The sequence below is a fragment of the Andrena cerasifolii genome, unplaced genomic scaffold, assembly GCF_050908995.1.
Source record: "Andrena cerasifolii isolate SP2316 unplaced genomic scaffold, iyAndCera1_principal scaffold0488, whole genome shotgun sequence".
Lineage (NCBI taxonomy): Eukaryota > Metazoa > Arthropoda > Insecta > Hymenoptera > Andrenidae > Andrena > Andrena cerasifolii.
In genome coordinates this window covers 1-24,492 of record NW_027485381.1, presented here as the reverse complement: position 1 = coordinate 24,492, position 24,492 = coordinate 1, and the positions used below count along the sequence as shown (strand labels likewise).

Below are 24,492 nucleotides of genomic sequence, written 5' to 3'. Positions count from 1 at the left end.
GTATTTATTTACCTACTTTGTTTTCTGTACTTCATTACCTATTTTTCTCTATTTATTTGCCTATTTTCTTCTCTAAATTATTTACCTATTTTTGTCTATTTATTTACCTATTTTCTATATTTATTTACCTCCTTTGTATTCTCTACTTCATTACCTATTTTCACTATTTCTTTATCTATTTTTTCTCTAATTTATTTACAAATTTTTTCTTTGTTTATTTACCTATTTTTCCTCTAATTTATTTATCTATTTTTTCCTCTAATTTATTTATCTATTTTTTTCTCTAATTTATTTACCTATTTTTCTCTATTTATTTATCTATTTTTCTGTATTTATTTACCTACTTTGTTTTCTGTACTTCATTACCTATTTTTCTCTATTTATTGTCCTATTTTTTTCTCTAAATTATTTACCTATTTTTGTCTATTTATTTACCTATTTTCTGTATTTATTTACATCGTTTGTATTCTCTACTTCATTACCTATTTTTCACTATTGATTTATCTATTTTTTTCTCTAATTTATTTACAAATTTTTTCTTTGTTTATTTACCTACTTTTTCCTCTAATTTATTTATCTATTTTTTTCTCTAATTTATTTACCTATTTCTCTATTTACTTAACTATTTTTTCTCTAGTTATTTACCTCTTTTTTCTGTATTTATTTACCTCTTTTGTTTTCTCTATTTACTTAACTATTTTTTCTCTAGTTATTTACCTCTTTTTCTGTATTTATTTACCTACTTTGTTTTCTCTACTTCATTACCTATTTTTCTCTATTTATTTGTCTATTTTTTCTCTAAATTATGTACCTATTTTTCTCTATTTATTTACCTATTTTCTGTTTTTATTTACCTCCTTTGTATTCTCTACTTCATTACCTATTTTTCACTATTGATTTATCTATTTTTTTCTCTAATTTATATACAAATTTTTCTCTGTTTATTTACCTATTTTTTCCTCTAATTTATTTATCTATTTTTTTCTCTAATTTATTTACCTACTTTTCTCTATTTATTTATCTATTTTTCTGTATTTATTTACCTACTTTGTTTTCTGTACTTCATTACCTATTTTTCTCTATTTATTTGCCTATTTTCTTCTCTAAATTATTTACCTATTTTTGTCTATTCATTTACTTTTTTCTATTTATTTACCTCTTTCTTTCTCTAATTTATACACCTATATTTTCTCTACTTCATTACCTATTTTTCTCTATTTATTTGCCTATTTTTTCTCTAAATTATTTACCTATTTTTGTCTATTTATTTACCTATTTCTGTATTTATTTACCTCGTTTGTATTCTCTACTGCATCACCTATTTTTCACTATTTCTTTATCTATTTTTTTCTCTAATTTATTTACAAATTTTTTCTTTGTTTATTTACCTATTTTTTCCTCTAATTTATTTACTAATTTTTTCTCTGTTTATTTACCTATTTTTTCCTCTAATTTATTTATCTATTTTTTTCTCTAATTTATTTACCTATTTTTTCTCTATTTATTTACCTGCTTTGTTTTCTCTATTTATTTACCTTTTTTCCCTCTATTTATTTACCTATTTTTTAATTAGCTATTTTTCTCTATTTATACACCTATTTTTTCTCTAGTATATTTACCTCTTTTTTCTGTATTTATTTACCTACTTTGTTTTCTCTACTTCATTACCTATTTTTCTCTGTTTATTTACCTATTTTTCCTCTAATTTATTTACCTATTTTTTATTTACCTTTTTTCCTTTGGTTTATTTACCTATTTTTCTCTATTTATACACCTATTTTTTCTCTACCTAATTTACCTATTTTTCTGTATTTATTTACCTATTTGTTCTCTATTTATTTGCCTCTTTTGTTTTCTCTATTTATTTACCTATTTTTCTCTAGATAATTTACCTATTTTTTCTCTATTTATTTACCTATTTTTCCTCTATTTATTTTCGAATTTTTTCTCTATTCATTTACTTTTTTCTATTTATTTACCTCTTTCTTTCTCTAATTTATACACCTATATTTTCTCTATTTATTTACCTATTTTTCTCTATTTATTTACCTATTGTTTCTCTAGTCATTTACCTATATTTTCTCTCATTTATTTTCCTATTTTTTCTCTGTTTGTTTACGTATTTTTTCCTCTAATTTCTTTACATATTTTTTTATTTACCTTTTTTCTTTGATTTATTTAGCTATTTATCTCTATTTATACACCCATTTTTTTCTCCAGATAATTTACCTATTTTTTCTCTATTTATTTTCCTATTTTTTCTCTATTTGTTTACCTCTTTTGTTTTCTCTACTTATTTACCTATTTTTCTCTGTTTATTTACCTATTTTTCCCTATTTTATTTACCTATTTTTTTTATTTATTTACCAATTTTTCCCCTATTTTATTTACCTATTTTTTCTCTAATTATTTACCTCTTTTGTTTTCTCTATTTACTTAATTATTTTTTCTCTAGTTATTTACCTACTTTTTTCTGTAATTTATTTACCTCTTTTGTTTCTCTATTTATTTACCTATTTTTCTCTATTTATTTACCTATTTTTTCTCTATTTATTTTCCAATTTTTTCTCTATTCATTTACTTTTTTCTATTTATTTACCTCTTTCTTTCTCTAATTTATACACCTATATTTTCTCTACTTCATTACCTATTTTTCTCTATTTATTTGCCTATTTTTTCTCTAAATTATTTACCTATTTTTGTCTATTTATTTACCTATTTTCTGTATTTATTTACCTCGTTTGTATTCCCTACTTCATTACCTATTTTTCACTATTTCTTTATCTATTTTTTTCTCTAATTTATTTACAAATTTTTTCTTTGTTTATTTACCTATTTTTTCCTCTAATTTATTTATCTATTTTTTTCTCTAATTTATTTACCTATTTTTCTCTATTTATTTATCTATTTTTTCTGTATTTATTTACCTACTTTGTTTTCTGTACTTCATTACCTATTTTTCTCTATTTATTTACCAATTTTTCTCTAGATAATTTACCTATTTTTTCTCTACTTATTTACCTATTATTCCTCTATTTATTTTCGAATTTTTTCTCTATTCATTTACTTTTTTCTATTTATTTACCTCTTTCTTTCTCTAATTTATACACCTATATTTTCTGTATTTATTTACCTATTTTTCTCTATTTATTTACCTATTCTTTCTCTAGTCATTTACCTATATTTTCTCTCATTTATTTTCCTATTTTTTCTCTGTTTATTTACCTATTTTTTCCTTTAATTTCTTTACATGTTTTTTTATTTACCTTTTTTTCTTTGATTTATTTAGCTATTTATCTCTATTTATACACCCATTTTTTCTCCAGATAATTTACCTATTTTTCTCTATTTATTTTCCTATTTTTTCTCTATTTGTTTACCTCTTTTGTTTTCTCTACTTATTTACCTATTTTTCTCTGTTTATTTACCTATTTTTCCCTATTGTATTTACCTATTTTTTTTATTTATTTACCTATTTTTCCCTATTTTATTTACCTATTTTTTCTCTATTTATTTACCTACTTTTTCTCTATTTATTTACCTATTTTTTCTCTAGTTACTTACCTCTTTTTTCTGTATTTATTTACCTCCTTTGTATTCTCTACTTCATTACCTATTTTTCACTATTGATTTATCTATTTTTTTCTCTAATTTATTTACAAATTTTTTCTCTGTTTATTTACCTATTTTTTCCTCTAATTTATTTATCTATTTTTTTCTCTAATTTATTTACCTATTTTTCTCTATTTATTTATCTATTTTTTCTGTATTTATTTACCTCCTTTGTATTCTCTACTTCATTACCTATTTTTCACTATTGATTTATCTATTTTTTTCTCTAATTTATTTACCTATTTTTCTCTATTTATTTATCTATTTTTTCTGTATTTCTTTACCTACTTTGTTTTCTGTACTTCATTACCTATTTTTCTCCATTTATTTGCCTATTTTTTTCTCTAAATTATTTACCTATTTTTGTCTATTTATTTACCTATTTTCTGTATTTATTTACCTCGTTTGTATTCTCTACTTCATTACCTATTTTTCACTATTTCTTTATCTATTTTTTTCTCTAATTTATTTACAAATTTTTTCTTTGTTTATTTACCTATTTTTTCCTCTAATTTATTAATCTATTTTTTTTCTCTAATTTATTTACCTATTTTTCTCTATTTATTTATCTATTTTTTCTGTATTTATTTACCTACTTTGTTTTCTGTACTTCATTACCTATTTTTCTCTATTTATTTGCCTATTTTTTTCTCTAAATTATTTACCTACTTTTGTCTATTTATTTACCTATTTTCTCTATTTATTTACCTCGTTTGTATTCTCTACTTCATTACCTATTTTTCACTATTTCTTTATCTATTTTTTTCTCTAATTTATTTACAAATTTTTTCTTTGTTTATTTACCTACTTTTTCCTCTAATTTATTTATCTATTTTTTTCTCTAATTTATTTACCTATTTTCTCTATTTATTTACCTCTTTTGTTTTCTCTATTTACTTAACTATTTTTTCCCTAGTTATTTACCTCTTTTTTCTGTAATTATTTACCTACTTTATTTTCTCTACTTCATTACCTATTTTTCTCTATTTATTTGCCTATTTTTTTCTCTAAATTATGTACCTATTTTTCTCTATTTATTTACCTATTTTCTGTTTTTATTTACCTCCTTTGTATTCTCTACTTCATTACCTATTTTTCACTATTGATTTATCTATTTTTTTCTCTAATTTATTTACCTACTTTTCTCTATTTATTTATCTATTTTTTCTGTATTTATTTACCTACTTTGTTTTCTGTACTTCATTACCTATTTTTCTCTATTTATTTGCCTATTTTCTTCTCTAAATTATTTACCTATTTTTGTCTATTTATTTACCTATTTTCTATATTTATTTACCTCCTTTGTATTCTCTACTTCATTACCTATTTTTCACTATTTCTTTATCTATTTTTTTCTCTAATTTACTTACTATTTTTTTCTCTAATTTATTTACCTATTTTTTCTCTATTTATTTACCTGCTTTGTTTTCTCTATTTATTTACCTTTTTTCCCTCTATTTATTTACCTATTTTTTTTAATTAGCTATTTTTCTCTATTTATACACCTATTTTTTCTCTAGTTTATTTACCTCTTTTTTCTGTATTTATTTACCTACTTTGTTTTCTCTACTTCATTACCTTTTTTCTCTGTTTGTTTACCTATTTTTTCCTCTAATTTATTTACCTATTTTTTATTTACCTTTTTTCCTTTGGTTTATTTACCTATTTTTCTCTATTTATACACCTATTTTTTCTCTACCTAATTTACCTATTTTTCTGTATTTATTTACCTATTTGTTCTCTATTTCTTTGCCTCTTTTGTTTTCTCTATTTATTTACCTATTTTTCCTCTATTTATTTTCGAATTTTTTCTCTATTCATTTACTTTTTTCTATTTATTTACCTCTTTCTTTCTCTAATTTGTACACCTATATTTTCTCTATTTATTTACCTATTTTTCTCTATTTATTTACCTATTTCCCTCTATTTATTTACCTATTTTTTTTAATTAGCTATTTTTCTCTATTTATACACCTATTTTTTCTCTAGTTTATTTACCTCTTTTTTCTGTATTTATTTACCTACTTTGTTTTCTCTACTTCATTACCTTTTTTTCTCTGTTTATTTACCTATTTTTTCCTCTAATTTATTTACCTATTTTTTATTTACCTTTTTTCCTTTGGTTTATTTACCTATTTTTCTCTATTTATACACCTATTTTTTCTCTACCTAATTTACCTATTTTTCTGTATTTATTTACCTATTTGTTCTCTATTTATTTGCCTCTTTTGTTTTCTCTATTTATTTACCAATTTTTCTCTAGATAATTTACCTATTTTTCTCTATTTATTTACCTATTTTTCCTCTATTTATTTTCGAATTTTTTCTCTATTCATTTACTTTTTTCTATTTATTTACCTCTTTCTTTCTCTAATTTGTACACCTATATTTTCTCTATTTATTTACCTATTTTTCTCTATTTATTTACCTATTTTTCTCTATTTATTTACCTATTGTTTCTCTAGTCATTTACCTATATTTTCTCTCATTTATTTTCCTATTTTTTCTCTGTTTATTTACCTATTTTTTCCTCTAATTTCTTTACATATTTTTTTATTTACCTTTTTTTCTTTGATTTATTTAGCTATTTATCTCTATTTATACACCCATTTTTTCTCCAGATAATTTACCTATTTTTTCTCTATTTATTTTCCTATTTTTTCTCTATTTGTTTACCTCTTTTGTTTTCTCTACTTATTTACCTATTTTTCTCTATTTATTTACCTAATTTTTCTCTATTTATTTTCCAATTTTTTCTCTATTCATTTACTTTTTTCTATTTATTTACCTCTTTCTTTCTCTAATTTATACACCTATATTTTCTCTACTTCACTACCTATTTTTCTCTATTTATTTGCCTATTTTTTTCTCTAAATTATTTACCAATTTTTGTCTATTTATTTACCTATTTTCTGTATTTATTTACCTCGTTTGTATTCCCTACTTCATTACCTATTTTTCACTATTTCTTTATCTATTTTTTTCTCTAATTTATTTACAAATTTTTTCTTTGTTTATTTACCTATTTTTTCCTCTAATTTATTTATCTATTTTTTTCTCTAATTTATTTACCTATTTTTCTCTATTTATTTATCTATTTTTTCTGTATTTATTTACCTACTTTGTTTTCTCTACTTCATTACCTATTTTTCTCTATTTATTTGTCTATTTTTTTCTCTAAATTATGTACCTATTTTTCTCTATTTATTTACCTATTTTCTGTTTTTATTTACCTCCTTTGTATTCTCTACTTCATTACCTATTTTTCACTATTGATTTATCTATTTTTTTCTCTAATTTATTTACAAATTTTTTCTCTGTTTATTTACCTATTTTTTCCTCTAATTTATTTATCTATTTTTTTCTCTAATTTATTTACCTACTTTTCTCTATTTATTTATCTATTTTTCTGTATTTATTTACCTGTTTTGTTTTCTCTATTTACTTAACTATTTTTTCTCTAGTTATTTACCTCTTTTTTCTGTATTTATTTACCTCTTTTGTTTTCTCTATTTACTTAACTATTTTTTCTCTAGTTACTTACCTCTTTTTTCTGTATTTATTTACCTCCTTTGTATTCTCTACTTCATTACCTATTTTTCACTATTTCTTTATCTATTTTTTTCTCTAATTTATTTACTAATTTTTTCTCTGTTTATTTACCTATTTTTTCCTCTAATTTATTTATCTATTTTTTTCTCTAATTTATTTACCTATTTTTTCTCTATTTATTTACCTGCTTTGTTTTCTCTATTTATTTACCTTTTTTCCCTCTATTTATTTACCTATTTTTTTTAATTAACTATTTTTCTCTATTTATACACCTATTTTTTCTCTAGTTTATTTACCTCTTTTTTTCTGTATTTATTTACCTACTTTGTTTTCTCTACTTCATTACCTATTTTTCTCTGTTTATTTACCTATTTTTCCTCTAATTTATTTACCTATTTTTTATTTACCTTTTTTCCTTTGGTTTATTTACCTATTTTTCTCTATTTATACACCTATTTTTTCTATACCTAATTTACCTATTTTTCTGTATTTATTTACCTATTTGTTCTCTATTTATTTGCCTCTTTTGTTTTCTCTATTTATTTACCTACTTTTCTCTAGATAATTTACCTATTTTTTCTCTATTTATTTACCTATTTTTCCTCTATTTATTTTCGAATTTTTTCTCTATTCATTTACTTTTTTCTATTTATTTACCTCTTTCTTTCTCTAATTTATACACCTATATTTTCTCTATTTATTTACCTATTTTTCTCTATTTATTTACCTATTTTTCTCTATTTATTTACCTATTGTTTCTCTAGTCATTTACCTATATTTTCTCTCATTTATTTTCCTATTTTTCTCTGTTTATTTACCTATTTTTTCCTCTAATTTCTTTACATATTTTTTTATTTACCTTTTTTTCTTTGATTTATTTAGCTATTTATCTCTATTTATACACCCATTTTTTCTCCAGATAATTTACCTATTTTTTCTCTATTTATTTTCCTATTTTTTCTCTATTTGTTTACCTCTTTTGTTTTCTCTACTTATTTACCTATTTTTCTCTGTTTATTTATCTATTTTTTCTGTATTTATTTACCTCGTTTGTATTCTCTACTTCATTACCTATTTTTCACTATTTCTTTATCTATTTTTTTCTCTAATTTATTTACAAATTTTTTCTTTGTTTATTTACCTATTTTTTCCTCTAATTTATTAATCTATTTTTTTCTCTAATTTATTTACCTATTTTTCTCTATTTATACACCTATTTTTTCTATACCTAATTTACCTATTTTTCTGTATTTATTTACCTATTTGTTCTCTATTTATTTGCCTCTTTTGTTTTCTCTATTTATTTACCTACTTTTCTCTAGATAATTTACCTATTTTTTCTCTATTTATTTACCTATTTTTCCTCTATTTATTTTCGAATTTTTTCTCTATTCATTTACTTTTTTCTATTTATTTACCTCTTTCTTTCTCTAATTTATACACCTATATTTTCTCTATTTATTTACCTATTTTTCTCTATTTATTTACCTATTTTTCTCTATTTATTTACCTATTGTTTCTCTAGTCATTTACCTATATTTTCTCTCATTTATTTTCCTATTTTTCTCTGTTTATTTACCTATTTTTTCCTCTAATTTCTTTACATATTTTTTTATTTACCTTTTTTTCTTTGATTTATTTAGCTATTTATCTCTATTTATACACCCATTTTTTCTCCAGATAATTTACCTATTTTTTCTCTATTTATTTTCCTATTTTTTCTCTATTTGTTTACCTCTTTTGTTTTCTCTACTTATTTACCTATTTTTCTCTGTTTATTTATCTATTTTTTCTGTATTTATTTACCTCGTTTGTATTCTCTACTTCATTACCTATTTTTCACTATTTCTTTATCTATTTTTTTCTCTAATTTATTTACAAATTTTTTCTTTGTTTATTTACCTATTTTTTCCTCTAATTTATTAATCTATTTTTTTCTCTAATTTATTTACCTATTTTTCTCTATTTATTTATCTATTTTTTCTGTATTTATTTACCTACTTTGTTTTCTTTACTTCATTACCTATTTTTCTCTATTTATTTGCCTATTTTTTTCTCTAAATTATTTACCTATTTTTGTCTATTTATTTACCTATTTTCTGTATTTATTTACCTCGTTTGTATTCTCTACTTCATTACCTATTTTTCACTATTTCTTTATCTATTTTTTTCTCTAATTTATTTACAAATTTTTTCTTTGTTTATTTACCTACTTTTTCCTCTAATTTATTTATCTATTTTTTCTCTCTAATTTATTTACCTATTTTCTCTATTTATTTACCTCTTTTGTTTTCTCTATTTACTTAACTATTTTTTCTCTAGTTATTTACCTCTTTTTTCTGTATTTATTTACCTACTTTGTTTTCTCTACTTCATTACCTATTTTTCTCTATTTATTTGCCTATTTTTTTCTCTAAATTATGTACCTATTTTTCTCTATTTATTTACCTATTTTCTGTTTTTATTTACCTCCTTTGTATTCTCTACTTCATTACCTATTTTTCACTATTGATTTATCTATTTTTTTCTCTAATTTATTTACAAATTTTTTCTCTGTTTATTTACCTATTTTTTACTCTAATTTATTTATCTATTTTTTTCTCTAATTTATTTACCTACTTTTCTCTATTTATTTATCTATTTTTTCTGTATTTATTTACCTACTTTGTTTTCTGTACTTCATTACCTATTTTTCTCTATTTATTTGCCTATTTTCTTCTCTAAATTATTTACCTATTTTTGTCTATTTATTTACCTATTTTCTATATTTATTTACCTCCTTTGTATTCTCTACTTCATTACCAATTTTTCACTATTTCTTTATCTATTTTTTTCTCTAATTTATTTACTATTTTTTCCTCTAATTTATTAATCTATTTTTTTCTCTAATTTATTTACCTATTTTTCTCTATTTATTTATCTATTTTTTCTGTATTTATTTACCTACTTTGTTTTCTTTACTTCATTACCTATTTTTCTCTATTTATTTGCCTATTTTTTTCTCTAAATTATTTACCTATTTTTGTCTATTTATTTACCTATTTTCTGTATTTATTTACCTCGTTTGTATTCTCTACTTCATTACCTATTTTTCACTATTTCTTTATCTATTTTTTTCTCTAATTTATTTACAAATTTTTTCTTTGTTTATTTACCTACTTTTTCCTCTAATTTATTTATCTATTTTTTCTCTCTAATTTATTTACCTATTTTCTCTATTTATTTACCTCTTTTGTTTTCTCTATTTACTTAACTATTTTTTCTCTAGTTATTTACCTCTTTTTTCTGTATTTATTTACCTACTTTGTTTTCTCTACTTCATTACCTATTTTTCTCTATTTATTTGCCTATTTTTTTCTCTAAATTATGTACCTATTTTTCTCTATTTATTTACCTATTTTCTGTTTTTATTTACCTCCTTTGTATTCTCTACTTCATTACCTATTTTTCACTATTGATTTATCTATTTTTTTCTCTAATTTATTTACAAATTTTTTCTCTGTTTATTTACCTATTTTTTACTCTAATTTATTTATCTATTTTTTTCTCTAATTTATTTACCTACTTTTCTCTATTTATTTATCTATTTTTTCTGTATTTATTTACCTACTTTGTTTTCTGTACTTCATTACCTATTTTTCTCTATTTATTTGCCTATTTTCTTCTCTAAATTATTTACCTATTTTTGTCTATTTATTTACCTATTTTCTATATTTATTTACCTCCTTTGTATTCTCTACTTCATTACCAATTTTTCACTATTTCTTTATCTATTTTTTTCTCTAATTTATTTACTATTTTTTTCTCTAATTTATTTACCTATTTTTTCTCTATTTATTTACCTGCTTTGTTTTCTCTATTTATTTACCTTTTTTCCCTCTATTTATTTACCTATTTTTTTTAATTAGCTATTTTTCTCTATTTATACACCTATTTTTTCTCTAGTTTATTTACCTCTTTTTTCTGTATTTATTTACCTGCTTTGTTTTCTCTACTTCATTACCTTTTTTCTCTGTTTATTTACCTATTTTTTCCTCTAATTTATTTACCTATTTTTTATTTACCTTTTTTCCTTTGGTTTATTTACCTATTTTTCTCTATTTATACACCTATTTTTTCTCTACCTAATTTACCTATTTTTCTGTATTTATTTACCTATTTGTTCTCTATTTCTTTGCCTCTTTTGTTTTCTCTATTTATTTACCTATTTTTCTCTAGATAATTTACCTATTTTTTCTCTATTTATTTACCTATTTTTCCTCTATTTATTTTCGAATTTTTTCTCTATTCATTTACTTTTTTCTATTTATTTACCTCTTTCTTTCTCTAATTTGTACACCTATATTTTCTCTATTTATTTACCTATTTTTCTCTATTTATTTACCTATTTTTCTCTATTTATTTACCTATTGTTTCTCTAGTCATTTACCTATATTTTCTCTCATTTATTTTCCTATTTTTTCTCTGTTTATTTACCTATTTTTTCCTTTAATTTCTTTACATATTTTTTATTTACCTTTTTTTCTTTGATTTATTTAGCTATTTATCTCTATTTATACACCCATTTTTGCTCCAGATAATTTACCTATTTTTTTCTCTATTTATTTTCCTATTTTTTCTCTATTTGTTTACCTCTTTTGTTTTCTCTACTTATTTACCTATTTTTCTCTGTTTATTTACATATTTTTCCCTATTTTATTTACCTATTTTTTTATTTATTTACCAATTTTTCCCTATTTTATTTACCTATTTTTCTCTATTTATTTACCTCTTTTGTTTTCTCTATTTACTTAACTATTTTTCTCTAGTTATTTACCTACTTTTTTCTCTAATTTATTTACCTCTTTTGTTTTCTCTATTTATTTACCTATTTTTCTCTAGATAATTTACCTATTTTTCTCTATTTATTTACCTATTTTTTCTCTATTTATTTTCCAATTTTTTCTCTATTCATTTACTTTTTTCTATTTATTTACCTCTTTCTTTCTCTAATTTATACACCTATATTTTCTCTACTTCATTACCTATTTTTCTCTATTTATTTGCCTATTTTTTTCTCTAAATTATTTACCTATTTTTGTCTATTTATTTACCTATTTTCTGTATTTATTTACCTCGTTTGTATTCTCTACTTCATTACCTATTTTTCACTATTTCTTTATCTATTTTTTTCTCTAATTTATTTACAAATTTTTTCTTTGTTTATTTACCTATTTTTTCCTCTAATTTATTTATCTATTTTTTTCTCTAATTTATTTACCTATTTTTCTCTATTTATTTATCTATTTTTTCTGTATTTATTTACCTACTTTGTTTTCTGTACTTCTTTACCTATTTTTCTCTATTTATTTGCCTATTTTCTTCTCTAAATTATTTACCTATTTTTGTCTATTTATATACATATTTTCTGTATTTATTTACCTCCTTTGTATTCTCTACTTCATTACCTATTTTTCACTATTTCTTTATCTATTTTTTTCTCTAATTTATTTACTATTTTTTTCTCTAATTTATTTACCTATTTTTCTCTATTTATTTACCTGCTTTGTTTTCTCTATTTATTTACCTTTTTTCCCTCTATTTATTTACCTGTTTTTTTAATATGCTATTTTTCTCTATTTATACACCTATTTTTTCTCTAGTTTATTTACCTCTTTTTTCTGTATTTATTTACCTACTTTGTTTTCTCTACTTCATTACCTATTTTTCTCTGTTTATTTACCTATTTTTTCCTCTAATTTATTTACCTATTTTTTATTTACCTTTTTTCCTTTGGTTTATTTACCTATTTATCTCTACTTATACACCTATTTTTTCTATATAATTTACCTATTTTTCTCTATTTATTTTCCTATTTTTCTATATTTATTTACCTCTTTTGTTTTCTATATTTATTTACCTATTTTTCTCTAGATAATTTACCTATTTTTTCTCTATTTATTTACCTATTTTTTCTCTATTTATTTTCCAATTTTTTCTCTATTCATTTACTTTTTTCTATTTATTTACCTCTTTCTTTCTCTAATTTATACACCTATATTTTCTCTATTTATTTACCTATTTTTCTCTATTTATACACCTGTTTTTTCTCTACCTAATTTACGTATTTTTCTCGATTTATTTTGCTATTTTTTCTCTATATAATTACCTATTTCTCTCTCTCTTTTATTTACGTATTTTTCTCTGTTTATTTACCAATTTTTCCCTTTAATTTATTTACCTATTCTTTATTTACCTTTTTTTCTTTGATTTATTTAGCTATTTATCTCTATTTATACACCCATTTTTTCTCCAGATAATTTACCTATTTTTTCTCTATTTATTTTCCTATTTTTTCTCTATTTGTTTACCTCTTTTGTTTTCTCTACTTATTTACCTATTTTTCTCTGTTTATTTACCTATTTTTCCCTATTTTATTTACCTATTTTTTTATTTATTTACCAATTTTTCCCTATTTTATTTACCTATTTTTCTCTATTTATTTACCTATTTTTCTCTATTTATTTATCTATTTTTTCTGTATTTATTTACCTCTTTTGTTTTCTCTACTTATTTACCTATTTTTCTCTGTTTACTTACCTATTTTTCCCTATTTTATTTACCTATTTTTTTATTTATTTACCAATTTTCCCTATTTTATTTACCTATTTTTTCTCTATTTATTTAACTCTTTTGTTTTCTCTATTTACTTAACTATTTTTTCTCTAGTTATTTACCTACTTTTTTCTCTAATTTATTTACCTCTTTTGTTTTCTCTATTTATTTACCTATTTTTCTCTAGATAATTTACCTATTTTTCTCTATTTATTTACCTATTTTTCTCTAGATAATTTACCTATTTTTCTCTATTTATTTACCTATTTTTTCTCTATTTATTTTCCAATTTTTTCTCTATTCATTTACTTTTTTCTATTTATTTACCTCTTTCTTTCTCTAATTTATACACCTATATCTTCTCTACTTCATTACCTATTTTTCTCTATTTATTTACCTCTTTTGTTTTCTCTATTTACTTAACTATTTTTTCTCTAGTTATTTACCTACTTTTTTCTCTAATTTATTTACCTCTTTTGTTTTCTCTATTTATTTACCTATTTTTCTCTAGATAATTTACCTATTTTTCTCTATTTATTTACCTATTTTTTCTCTATTTATTTTCCAATTTTTTCTCTATTCATTTACTTTTTTCTATTTATTTACCTCTTTCTTTCTCTAATTTATACACCTATATCTTCTCTACTTCATTACCTATTTTTCTCTATTTATTTGCCTATTTTTTTCTCTAAATTATTTACCTATTTTTGTCTATTTATTTACCTATTTTCGGTATTTATTTACCTCGTTTGTATTCTCTACTTCATTACCTATTTTTCACTATTTCTTTATCTATTTTTTTCTCTAATTTATTTACAAATTTTTTCTTTGTTTATTTACCTATTTTTTCCTCTAATTTATTTATCTATTTTTTCTCTAATTTATTTACCTATTTTTCTCTATTTATTTATCTATTTTTTCTGTATTTATTTACCTACTTTGTTTTCTGTACTTCATTACCTATTTTTCTCTATTTATTTGCCTATTTTCTTCTCTAAATTATTTACCTATTTTTGTCTATTTATTTACCTATTTTCTGTATTTATTTACCTCCTTTGTATTCTCTACTTCATTACCTATTTTTCACTATTTCTTTATCTATTTTTTTCTCTAATTTATTTACTATTTTTTTCTCTAATTTATTTACCTATTTTTCTCTATTTATTTACCTGCTATGTTTTCTCTATTTATTTACCTTTTTCCCTCTATTTATTTACCTGTTTTTTTAATATGCTATTTTTCTCTATTTATACACCTATTTTTTCTCTAGTTTATTTACCTCTTTTTTCTGTATTTATTTACCTACTTTGTTTTCTCTACTTCATTACCTATTTTTCTCTGTTTATTTACCTATTTTTTCCTCTAATTTATTTACCTATTTTTTATTTACCTTTTTTCCTTTGGTTTATTTACCTATTTATCTCTACTTATACACCTATTTTTTTCTATATAATATACCTATTTTTCTCTATTTATTTTCCTATTTTTCTATATTTATTTACCTCTTTTGTTTTCTATATTTATTTACCTATTTTTCTCTAGATAATTTACCTATTTTTTCTCTATTTATTTACCTATTTTTTCTCTATTTATTTTCCAATTTTTTCTCTATTCATTTACTTTTTTCTATTTATTTACCTCTTTCTTTCTCTAATTTATACACCTATATTTTCTCTATTTATTTACCTATTTTTCTCTATTTATACACCTGTTTTTTCTCTACCTAATTTACCTATTTTTCTCTATTTATTTTCCTATTTTTTCTCTATATATTTACCTATTTCTCTCTCTCTTTTATTTACGTATTTTTTCTCTGTTTATTTACCTATTTTTCCCTTTAATTTATTTACCTATTTTTTATTTACCTTTTTTCTTTGATTTATTTAGCTATTTATCTCTATTTATACACCCATTTTTTCCCCAGATAATTTACCTATTTTTTCTCTATTTATTTTCCTATTTTTCTCTATTTGTTTACCTCTTTTGTTTTTTCTACTTATTTACCTATTTTTCTCTGTTTATTTACCTATTTTTCCCTATTTTATTTACCTATTTTTTATTTATTTACCAATTTTTCCCTATTTTATTTACCTATTTTTCTCTATTTATTTACCTATTTTTCTCTATTTATTTATCTATTTTTTCTGTATTTATTTACCTCTTTTGTTTTCTCTACTTATTTACCTATTTTTCTCTGTTTATTTACCTATTTTTCCCTATTTTATTTACCTATTTTTTCTCTATTTATTTACCTCTTTTGTTTTCTCTATTTACTTAACTATTTTTTCTCTAGTTATTTACCTCTTTTTTCTGTATTTATTTACCTAGTTTGTTTTCTCTACTTCATTACCTATTTTTCTCTATTTATTTACCTATTTTTTCTCTGTTTATTTAGCTACTTTTTCTCTATATTATATTTACCTACTTTTTCTCTATTTATTTACCTATTTTTTCTCTAGTTACTTACCTCTTTTTTCTGTAATTATTTACCTCCTTTGTATTCTCTACTTCATTACCTATTTTTCACTATTTCTTTATCTATTTTTTTCTCTAATTTATTTACAAATTTTTTCTTTGTTTATTTACCTATTTTTTCCTCTAATTTATTTATCTATTTTTTCTCTAATTTATTTACCTATTTTTCTCTATTTATTTATCTATTTTTTCTGTATTTATTTACCTACTTTGTTTTCTGTACTTCATTACCTATTTTTCCCTATTTATTTACCTATTTTTCTCTAGATAGTTTACCTATTTTTTCTCTACTTATTTACCTATTTTTCCTCTATTTATTTTCGAATTTTTTCTCTATTCATTTACTTTTTTCTATTTATTTACCTCTTTCTTTCTCTAATTTATACACCTATATTTTCTCTATTAATTTACCTATTTTTCTCTATTTATTTACCTATTCTTTCTCTAGTCATTTACCTATATTTTCTCTCATTTATTTTCCTATTTTTTCTCTGTTTATTTACCTATTTTTTCCTTTAATTTCTTTACATGTTTTTTTATTTACCTTTTTTTCTTTGATTTATTTAGCTATTTATCTCTATTTATACACCCATTTTTTCTCCAGATAATTTACCTATTTTTCTCTATTTATTTTCCTATTTTTTCTCTATTTGTTTACCTCTTTTGTTTTCTCTACTTATTTACCTATTTTTCTCTGTTTATTTACCTATTTTTCCCTATTGTATTTACCTATTTTTTTTATTTATTAACCTATTTTTCCCTATTTTATTTACCTATTTTTTCTCTATTTATTTACCTCTTTTGTTTTCTCTATTTACTTAACTATTTTTTCTATAGTTATTTACCTCTTTTTTCTGTATTTATTTACCTACTTTGTTTTCTCTACTTCATTACCTATTTTTCTCTATTTATTTACCTATTTTTTCTCTGTTTATTTTGCTACTTTTTCTCTATTATATTTACCAACTTTTTCTCTATTTATTTACCTATTTTTTCTCTAGTTACTTACCTCTTTTTTCTGTATTTATTTACCTCCTTTGTATTCTCTACTTCATTACCTATTTTTCACTATTGATTTATCTATTTTTTCTCTAATTTATTTACAAATTTTTTCTCTGTTTATTTACCTATTTTTCCTCTAATTTATTTATCTATTTTTTTCTCTAATTTATTTACCTATTTTTCTCTATTTATTTATCTATTTTTTCTGTATTTATTTACCTCCTTTGTATTCTCTACTTCATTACCTATTTTTCACTATTGATTTATCTATTTTTTTCTCTAATTTATTTACCTATTTTTCTCTATTTATTTATCTATTTTTTCTGTATTTATTTACCTACTTTGTTTTCTGTACTTCATTACCTATTTTTCTCTATTTATTTGCCTATTTTCTTCTCTAAATTATTTACCTATTTTTGTCTATTCATTTACTTTTTTCTATTTATTTACCTCTTTCTTTCTCTAATTTATACACCTATATTTTCTCTACTTCATTACCTATTTTCTCTATTTATTTGCCTATTTTTTTCTCTAAATTATTTACCTATTTTTGTCTATATATTTACCTATTTTATGTATTTATTTACCTCGTGTGTATTCTCTACTTCATTACCTATTTTTCACTATTGATTTATCTATTTTTTTCTCTAATTTATTTACAAATTTTTTCTCTGTTTATTTACCTATTTTTTCCTCTAATTTATTTATCTATTTTTTTCTCTAATTTATTTACCTACTTTTCTCTATTTATTTATCTATTTTTTCTGTATTTATTTACCTACTTTGTTTTCTGTACGTCATTACCTATTTTTCTCTATTTATTTGCCTATTTTCTTCTCTAAATTATTTACCTATTTTTGTCTATTTATTTACCTATTTTCTATATTTATTTACCTCCTTTGTATTCTCTACTTCATTACCTATTTTTCACTATTTCTTTATCTATTTTTTTCTCTAATTTATTTACTATTTTTTTCTCTAATTTATTTACCTATTTTTTCTCTATTTATTTACCTGCTTTGTTTTCTCTATTTATTTACCTTTTTTCCCTCTATTTATTTACCTATTTTTTTTAATTAGCTATTTTTCTCTATTTATACACCTATTTTTTCTCTAGTTTATTTACCTCTTTTTTTCTGTATTTATTTACCTACTTTGTTTTCTCTAATTCATTACCTTTTTTTCTCTGTTTATTTACCTATTTTTTCCTCTAATTTATTTACCTATTTTTTATTTACCTTTTTTCCTTTGGTTTATTTACCTATTTTTCTCTATTTATACACCTATTTTTTCTCTACCTAATTTACCTATTTTTCTGTATTTATTTACCTATTTGTTCTCTATTTATTTGCCTCTTTTGTTTTCTCTATTTATACACCCATTTTTTCTCCAGATAATTTACCTATTTTTTCTCTATTTATTTTCCTATTTTTTCTCTATTTGTTTACCTCTTTTGTTTTTTCTACTTATTTACCTATTTTTCTCTGTTTATTTACCTATTTTTCCCTATTTTATTTACCTATTTTTTTATTTATTTACAAATTTTTCCCTATTTTATTTACCTATTTTTTCTCTATTTATTTACCTCTTTTGTTTTCTCTATTTACTTAACTATTTTTTCTCTAGTTATTTACCTCCTTTTTCTGTATTTATTTACCTAGTTTGTTTTCTCTACTTCATTACCTATTTTTCTCTATTTATTTACCTATTTTTTCTCTGTTTATTTAGCTACTTTTTCTCTATTATATTTACCTACTTTTTCTCTATTTATTTACCTATTTTTTCTCTAGTTACTTACCTCTTTTTTCTGTAATTATTTACCTCCTTTGTATTCTCTACTTCATTACCTATTTTTCACTATTTCTTTATCTATTTTTTTCTCTAATTTATTTACAAATTTTTTCTTTGTTTATTTACCTATTTTTTCCTCTAATTTATTTATCTATTTTTTTCTCTAATTTATTTACCTATTTTTCTCTATTTATTTATCTATTTTTTCTGTATTTATTTACCTACTTTGTTTTCTGTACTTCATTACCTATTTTTCTCTATTTATATACCTATTTTTCTCTAGATAGTTTACCTATTTTTTCTCTACTTATTTACCTATATTTTCTCTCATTTATTTTCCTATTTTTTCTCTGTTTATTTACCTATTTTTTCCTTTAATTTCTTTACATGTTTTTTTATTTACCTTTTTTTCTTTGATTTATTTAGCTATTTATCTCTATTTATACACCCATTTTTTCTCCAGATAATTTACCTATTTTTCTCTATTTATTTTCCTATTTTTTTTATTTATTAACCTATTTTTCCCTATTTTATTTACCTATTTTTTCTCTATTTATTTACCTCTTTTGTTTTCTCTATTTACTTAACTATTTTTTCTCTAGTTATTTACCTCTTTTTTCTGTATTTATTTACCTACTTTGTTTTCTCTACTTCATTACCTATTTTTCTCTATTTATTTACCTATTTTTTCTCTGTTTATTTAGCTACTTTTTCTCTATTTATTTTCCAATTTTTCTCTATTTATTTATCTATTTTTTCTGTATTTATTTACCTCCTTTGTATTCTCTACTTCATTACCTATTTTTCACTATTGATTTATCTATTTTTTTCTCTAATTTATTTACCTATTTTTCTCTATTTATTTATCTATTTTTTCTGTATTTATTTACCTACTTTGTTTTCTGTACTTCATTACCTATTTTTCTCTATTTATTTGCCTATTTTCTTCTCTAATTTATTTACAAATTTTTTCTTTGTTTATTTACCTATTTTTTCCTCTAATTTATTTATCTATTTTTCTCTAATTTATTTACCTATTTTTCTCTATTTATTTATCTATTTTTTCTGTATTTATTTACCTACTTTGTTTTCTGTACTTCATTACCTATTTTTCTCTATTTATTTGCCTATTTTCTTCTCTAAATTATTTACCTATTTTTGTCTATTTATTTACCTATTTTCTATATTTATTTACCTCCTTTGTATTCTCTACTTCATTACCTATTTTTCACTATTTCTTTATCTATTTTTTTTCTCTAATTTATTTACTATTTTTTTCTCTAATTTATTTACCTATTTTTTCTCTATTTATTTACCTGCTTTGTTTTCTCTATTTATTTACCTTTTTTCCCTCTATTTATTTACCTATTTTTTTTAATTAGCTATTTTTCTCTATTTATACACCTATTTTTTCTCTAGTTTATTTACCTCTTTTTTTCTGTATTTATTTACCTACTTTGTTTTCTCTAATTCATTACCTTTTTTTCTCTGTTTATTTACCTATTTTTTCCTCTAATTTATTTACCTATTTTTTATTTACCTTTTTTCCTTTGGTTTATTTACCTATTTTTCTCTATTTATACACCTATTTTTTCTCTACCTAATTTACCTATTTTTCTGTATTTATTTACCTATTTGTTCTCTATTTATTTGCCTCTTTTGTTTTCTCTATTTATTTACCTATTTTTCTCTAGATAATTTACCTATTTTTTATCTATTTATTTACCTATTTTTCTCTACCTATTTACCTCTTTTTTCTCTATTTATTTACCTATTTTTTCTCTATTTATTTACTTATTTTTCTCAATTTAGTTACCTCTTTTTTTCCTCTATTTATTTACCAATTTTTTCTCTAGTTATTTACCTCTTTTGTTTTCCCTCTTTATTTACCTACTTTTTCTCTATTATATTTACCTACTTTTTCTCTATTTATTTACCTATTTTTTCGCTAGATATTTACCTATTTTTTTCTATTTATTTACCTATTTTTTCTCTATATATTTACCTATTTCTCTCTCTCATTTATTTACGTATTTTTCTCTATTTATTTACCTATTGTTTCTCTAGTTATTTATCTATATTTTCTCTCATTTATTTTCGTATTTTTTCTCTGTTTATTTACCTATTTTTCCCTTTAATTTATTTACCTTTTTTTCTTTGATTTATTTAGCTATTTTTCTCTATTTATACACCTATTTTTTCTCCAGCTAATTTACCTATTTTTCTCTATTTATTTACCTATTTTTCTCTACTTATTTACCTCTTTTTTCTCTATTTATTTACCTGCTTTGTTTTCTCTATTTATTTACCTTTTTTCCCTCTATTTATTTACCTATTTTTTTTAATTAGCTATTTTTCTCTATTTATACACCTATTTTTTCTCTAGTTTATTTACCTCTTATTTTCTGTATTTATTTACCTACTTTGTTTTCTCTACTTCATTACCTATTTTTCTCTGTTTATTTACCTATTTTTCCACTAATTTATTTACCTATTTTTTATTTACCTTTTTTCCTTTGGTTTATTTACCTATTTTTCTCTATTTATACACCTATTTTTTCTCTACCTAATTTACCTATTTTTCTGTATTTATTTACCTATTTGTTCTCTATTTATTTGCCTCTTTTGTTTTCTCTATTTATTTACCTATTTTTCTCTAGATAATTTACCTATTTTTTCTCTATTTATTTACCTATTTTTCCTCTATTTATTTTCGAATTTTTTCTCTATTCATTTACTTTTCTCTATTTATTTACCTCTTTCTTTCTCTAATTTATACACCTATATTTTCTCTATTTATTTACCTATTTTTCTCTATTTATTTCCCAATTTTTTCTCTTTTATTTACCTCTTTTGTTTTCTCTATTTATTTTCCTATTTTTTCTCTATATATTTACCTATTTCTCTCTCATTTATTTACGTATTTTTTCTCTGTTTATTTACCTATTTTTTATCTATTTATTTACCTATTTTTCTCTACCTATTTACCTCTTTTTTCTCTATTTATTTACCTATTTTTTCTCTATTTATTTACTTATTTTTCTCAATTTAGTTACCTCTTTTTTTCCTCTATTTATTTACCAATTTTTTCTCTAGTTATTTACCTCTTTTGTTTTCCCTCTTTATTTACCTACTTTTTCTCTATTATATTTACCTACTTTTTCTCTATTTATTTACCTATTTTTTCGCTAGATATTTACCTATTTTTTTCTATTTATTTACCTATTTTTTCTCTATATATTTACCTATTTCTCTCTCTCATTTATTTACGTATTTTTCTCTATTTATTTACCTATTGTTTCTCTAGTTATTTATCTATATTTTCTCTCATTTATTTTCGTATTTTTTCTCTGTTTATTTACCTATTTTTCCCTTTAATTTATTTACCTTTTTTTCTTTGATTTATTTAGCTATTTTTCTCTATTTATACACCTATTTTTTCTCCAGCTAATTTACCTATTTTTCTCTATTTATTTACCTATTTTTCTCTACTTATTTACCTCTTTTTTCTCTATTTATTTACCTGCTTTGTTTTCTCTATTTATTTACCTTTTTTCCCTCTATTTATTTACCTATTTTTTTTAATTAGCTATTTTTCTCTATTTATACACCTATTTTTTCTCTAGTTTATTTACCTCTTTTTTCTGTATTTATTTACCTACTTTGTTGTCTCTACTTCATTACCTATTTTTCTCTGTTTATTTACCTATTTTTTCCTCTAATTTATTTACCAATTTTTTATTTACCTTTTTTCCTTTGGTTTATTTACCTATTTTTCTCTATTTATACACCTATTTTTTCTCTACCTAATTTACCTATTTTTCTGTATTTATTTACCTATTTGTTCTCTATTTATTTGCCTCTTTTGTTTTCTCTATTTATTTACCTATTTTTCTCTAGATAATTTACCTATTTTTTCTCTATTTATTTACCTATTTTTCCTCTATTTATTTTCGAATTTTTTCTCTATTCATTTACTTTTTTCTATTTATTTACCTCTTTCTTTCTCTAATTTATACACCTATATTTTCTCTATTAATTTACCTATTTTTCTCTATTTATTTACCTATTCTTTCTCTAGTCATTTACCTATATTTTCTCTCATTTATTTTCCTATTTTTTCTCTGTTTATTTACCTATTTTTTCCTTTAATTTCTTTACATGTTTTTTTATTTACCTTTTTTTCTTTGATTTATTTAGCTATTTATCTCTATTTATACACCCATTTTTTCTCCAGATAATTTACCTATTTTTCTCTATTTATTTTCCTATTTTTTCTCTATTTGTTTACCTCTTTTGTTTTCTCTACTTATTTACCTATTTTTCTCTGTTTATTTACCTATTTTTCCCTATTGTATTTACCTATTTTTTTATTTATTAACCTATTTTTCCCTATTTTATTTACCTATTTTTTCTCTATTTATTTACCTCTTTTGTTTTCTCTATTTACTTAACTATTTTTTCTCTAGTTATTTACCTCTTTTTTCTGTATTTATTTACCTACTTTGTTTTCTCTATTTATTTGCCTATTTTTTTCTCTAAATTATTTACCTATTTTTGTCTATTTATTTACCTATTTTCTGTATTTATTTACCTCGTTTGTATTCTCTACTTCATTACCTATTTTTCACTATTGATTTATCTATTTTTTTCTCTAATTTATTTACAAATTTTTTCTCTGTTTATTTACCTATTTTTTCCTCTAATTTATTTATCTATTTTTTTCTCTAATTTATTTACCTACTTTTCTCTATTTATTTATCTATTTTTTCTGTATTTATTTACCTACTTTGTTTTCTGTACTTCATTGCCTATTTTCTCTATTTATTTGCCTATTTTTTTCTCTAAATTATTTACCTATTTTTGTCTATTTATTTACCTATTTTCTGTATTTATTTACCTCGTTTGTATTCTCTACTTCATTACCTATTTTTCACTATTGATTTATATATTTTTTTCTCTAATTTATTTACAAATTTTTTCTCTGTTTATTTACCTATTTTTTCCTCTAATTTATTTATCTATTTTTTTCTCTAATTTATTTACCTACTTTTCTCTAGATAATTTACCTATTTTTTCTCTATTTATTTACCTATTTTTCCTCTATTTATTTTCGAATTTTTTCTCTATTCATTTACTTTTTTCTATTTATTTACCTCTTTCTTTCTCTAATTTGTACACCTATATTTTCTCTATTTATTTACCTATTTTTCTCTATTTATTTACCTATTTTTCTCTATTTATTTACCTATTGTTTCTCTAGTCATTTACCTATATTTTCTCTCATTTATTTTCCTATTTTTTTTCTGTTTATTTACCTATTTTTTCCTTTAAATTCTTTACATATCTTTTTATTTACCTTTTTTTCTTTGCTTTATTTAGCTATTTATCTCTATTTACACACCCATTTTTGCTCCAGATAATTTACCTATTTTTTCTCTATTTATTTTCCTATTTTTTCTCTAT

The 24,492-nt window shown here is 21.1% G+C and overlaps 1 long non-coding RNA gene across 3 annotated transcripts in view; it reads right to left on the bottom strand.

The window, feature by feature from the left end:
• Positions 1-23,886, bottom strand: part of LOC143378127 (uncharacterized) — a 34,256-nt gene extending 10,370 nt beyond the window's left edge. For 2 of the 3 annotated variants that reach the window (XR_013087631.1, XR_013087630.1), the window contains exons 1-2: positions 21,831-23,886; positions 21,009-21,601 (exon numbers count right to left, since the gene is read on the bottom strand). This is a non-coding gene — a long non-coding RNA (uncharacterized LOC143378127). The remainder of the gene's footprint in view (positions 1-21,008; positions 21,602-21,830) is intronic. The other variant, XR_013087632.1, reaches the window with a different exon arrangement.
• Positions 23,887-24,492: the final 606 nt, after the last annotated feature.